Here is a 4,440-nt window from a genome sequence, read left to right on the forward strand (position 1 = left end):
CTCCTACCAATCTCGTCGTGGCTTCTTCTGTATTAGTTACGGGACTTCGGTTCAGCTAGACTTCAGGCTCAGTGATGTTTGTTTGGTAGTTTGGTTGTAATTTTGATGTGATTATGGGAGGAGATGAGCACAGTGTTTTCCTACTCTGCCATCTCAACTGGAACCTTCCAGCATCTTACTTATTCCCCATGGTTCCTCAAAGGTTACAAACACCAGTGCAAAGATCTCATCTACAGGTTCTCTCAACATCCTGAAATATAATTTGTCTCGGCCAAGAGTCAAAATCATTTAAAGCACCTTGACACTTTCTTACAATTTCTTGCTTACTATTATCCTCAATTTTCTCTTGTGTGCTTGACCCATTCCAATCTGATGGACAGTTTGTTTGCATAGCAGAAAAGACCATAGCAAAGTAGTAATGAAAGAGGTCTTCTTTATCTTTGTTGTCTGGTAACATTACACCATTTCATTTTTCATTTTATACCCTGTGGTACTATTGGAATTCTTTTTACATGTGTTTATAATTTTGAAAACAAATTTTAATTGAAACAAAACATACTATCTGCCCCAACATGCAGATTTTAAGGCTTTCTTCATTTGCTTCTTGATGCAAACAAAACTGAAAACAGCTCTTTTTTTCTTACACCTAGAATTAGCTCATTTGGGATCCAGCCTTCCTGATATGATTTTGGCAGTTCCATGTTACTATTTTACATTTATCCTTGGTCAGATGGCCTTCTTTTCACCTTTCTAATGTCTCATCATCAAAGAAGTCTGTGCATTTACAGCATTTTATTTTTTAGATACCTTTCCTTTTACTTCTTCATTAAAATACTTCACAACTGTATGGTCAGAATTTAGTTTCTAAGAGCCTTTTAACCCTTTTGGGAGGGTGGCCAAGTAGAAAGTGCAAGAAAACTAACAATTAATGCCTACCTACTAAGTGCTATCTCATCTAATTGTCTTAACAAACAAGAAGTAGGTGGTATCATTCCATTGTTGTTCTTTTCTTTTTTCTTTCTCCCTCCCTCCCTTGTCATTCCTGGGAAACTGAAGCTCAGAGAGTTTAAATAACTTAAGCAAGGTCACCCAGCTGGAAAATGGCAGAGCCATGACTTAAAGCTTGATCTACTCAACCCCTGCTCTTCCTTTGCCCTTATGCTACGTTTCTTTTCTCAGAACCATTGAAAGTCTGTTATCTTACATTCGAAGGCAAAATCCCTCATTATGTCTAGCCTTATGCCCTCACAAACTCTGAGATAATACAATTGCTCTTCAAGTTTCCACTTCACCAATCAATTCTTCATTATTGGTCAGAATGACGTCATGAAGAGTAAACAATCACTCTTGTTGATTTCTTTACTTTCTGAGGGGTAATACTGTCAGCAAGACAAGTAGAGAATTTCTAAATGTTCTGCTTTTAGGCAAATGAAACTTACAGCAACCCTGGACAGAGTTCCTCACCACTGCTAGGTGTGGCCCTATTCCATTTTGTGATCTGCATCAGGAATCCATCATTCATTTCCCTCATTTTGTAGGTTACTGTGTGATGGCCTTACACTACATCGCTCCTGTTCCTTTCTGCTTTTAGCTTCGCCAAAACTCTGCAGAGGGCTCTGTCCTCACGTTTGTGGATTTCTATGCATATAGCACAATGTCACCTTCTGAAACAGAACGAAATGCCCACACACTCTCTCTCTGACAGGCTGATGGCTCCTGCTGTCCATATGCTAATTGACTAGAGGAATTCCCCTTGAGTCTTGAATATGATACAAAAACAACCACTTGTCAGGAGTCTTTGTTGAAGAGGTGGAGATATGTGTGTAAAACGATGACTGTTGATCAAAGATTTACAGGAACCTTGGGACCAGAGCAAGACCACCGGGAACAAAGAGATTTGGAGGTTTCCCGCTCTTTCTTGGATCCCGCCTCTTGCCCCATCCCTCATTCCTTCCCTTGACATAAAAGGCGCTTGAACTTGAGGCCCTCTTAAGATGGATTTGAGGAACAATTGACAACTCCCATCTTCTCGGTCAGTATCTTGTAGATCAATAAACCTTTCCTTACTCCAAACTCTGGTCTATCGAATATTGGCCTTTTGAAGTGCTAGACATCTTGTGACACTTAGATTGCCATTCTCAAGGGCATCTTCTTCACAACATGTTCCTCCTGACGTGCAATTCCACTTGTAAGTTTCATTCCTCCAAGTCTTAATGATCCCTTTGGCTGATATTTGTTACCTTGAGTGAAAATTTCAAGTTCACGTCATAATATTAGTTTGAACAACATGAAGTTGCCATTTTTGTTGGTCAAAAACAGCTAAATATTGGCAGTTTCATATGGTTCAAGCCAATGCATGTGCTCTGCACTGATGGAGGAACAGCTTAAGTTGTCAGTTCTAGTTATGACTCTTTCCCCACGTGTGCTCTTCTAGGACTGAAGGGGCACATGTTCCCGTGCTGTTCTCATCATACCTGATACCGTCCATAGTAATCGATTTTATAATATTATCAGGACATTTTCCTCCTTTCCCTCCATCTTCAATTTAAAGTTCTGTTTATCAGATTAGCAAGGCTCTGGGTAGACACATTTTCCCCAGTTATCGTACAGAACTCTGCCCTTGGCCAAGAGCTCAGCAATCCAGTATTTTAAACTATGGTCCAGACAAGACAAATGCTATTCTAAAAATCAATCTCTATAGGCAGTCATTTGATCTTACACATATTCTTTTCTGTTCCAAAGTACCAGCTTTCTTTTGTAAGAAGAAAACACCACCTGGTCCCCCAAGTCCTGGGAGATGATTCCCATGTCTTCTGCCAGAACATGAGGTGGGGGAAGGTGGAAATGGGCCGTGTTTGTTTGATTTGATGGCTTCCCCACAGCTCTCTGTTAAACTGCAAGGCAATACACGATCAAAGAAAATATTCATATTATGTCTGCATACTTATGGCCCTCTCTGTGTTGTCAAACAGGAAGCCACCAACCGTACATTCATCTATTCGTTCATTGGTTTATTCATTCATTCACCTGTCTATCCAGCCAGCGAATAATTGTGGTTTAGACCCAGATCCTACCCTCAATGAGCTTATAGTCTAATAGATGTTAAGCTTACATTTATTGTATTAGAGTGATTACAATAGTAAAGATAGAACATGAATGCTCTAAAAGTGGGGGGATATTAATCTGGGCAACAGGAGGTACAGTTTGGAGAATGGAGAGTCTAGAGGGAAGCAGATTAATTTGGAGGCCATTTTAATTTCCTTATGTTACCTTTTTATAAACACCCATATTTTCATTAACAGCACTTATTGCTTTATAAATACATATTTATTTGTGTAATTTGTTCAGTGGCTGACTATCTTCTCAACAACAAACTCTATAAGGGAAGAGATCTATCTGCTTTGCTCACTATTATATCCCCAGGGCCTAACACATAGAACGATGTGTTTGTTGAATGAATGAAAATAATGAAGAACTGAATTGGGATAATAGCAGTGAAAACAGTAACGGTGAATGTGATGTCTCTCATAGAAACGTAATCAGACATGATGCAAAGGTTTCCGTGTGGGTGGGGACAATGTTTTGACAGTGTCAAATGTGTCAGAGAGGCTGATGAGTATGCGGTCTGTGAAGGTATGAAACCTGGTGATTGGGAAGCCAGACTGACTTTTGAGAGCACAGTTTTAATGGAGTGTGAGGACGAAAGCCAGGCCGCAAAGAAATCCCAAGGAGGGCTGTGGGAAGCCGTAGACGAGGCAGGGCAACACAGCAGCATACATGTGCCCTGGAAGCAAATGGCCTGGGTTTGAATTCTTCCTCTTCGTCTTAGCTGTCAAGCCTCGGGTACGTCACTTTACCTCTCCATGCCTTAGCTTCTTCATCTAGAAAATGTAACAACAGTCTTAGAGTTGTAAAGAGTACATGAGTAAACACATGCAAAGCTCTTCGAGTGATGCATGACACACACTAAGTGCTTTTTGGAAGTTTACTGTTATTGTTCAGGTCCTGGTCTCTGGCAGGGTTCTATGTTTGCTGCCCTCACTAAAGCTTGACCCGCCTCTTGCCATTCTCCAGGAGATCTGTATTTTCCTCTCCTGGAGAAGCTTCATGACCCCAGGGATGTGGGGCTTTTTACGACTTTGTTGTTTTGCATTCTTCCCCTGCCCCTTTCTTCCGCCTTCCCCAGCCTCTACTCCGGTTCAAGCCGTTGTTTCTCAGTCTAGTTGTGTAGGACACAGCTCCCTGGCCCAGGCTGGTGTTATGAGCCTTGTGCTCCCCTCCCCCCCACCGGCTGAGGCGGTGGGTCACCGGTCCGGTCATCGGTGGGCTGCTCACAGCAGCCCAGCTCCAGGGAGAGCTGTTGTTCACAAACTTAGCCATAGAGGGTGCAGCTCACTGGCCCATGTGGGAATCGAACCAGTGACCTCAGCGGTAAGAGCA

The sequence above is a fragment of the Rhinolophus ferrumequinum genome, chromosome X (genome assembly GCF_004115265.2).
Source record: "Rhinolophus ferrumequinum isolate MPI-CBG mRhiFer1 chromosome X, mRhiFer1_v1.p, whole genome shotgun sequence".
Lineage (NCBI taxonomy): Eukaryota > Metazoa > Chordata > Mammalia > Chiroptera > Rhinolophidae > Rhinolophus > Rhinolophus ferrumequinum.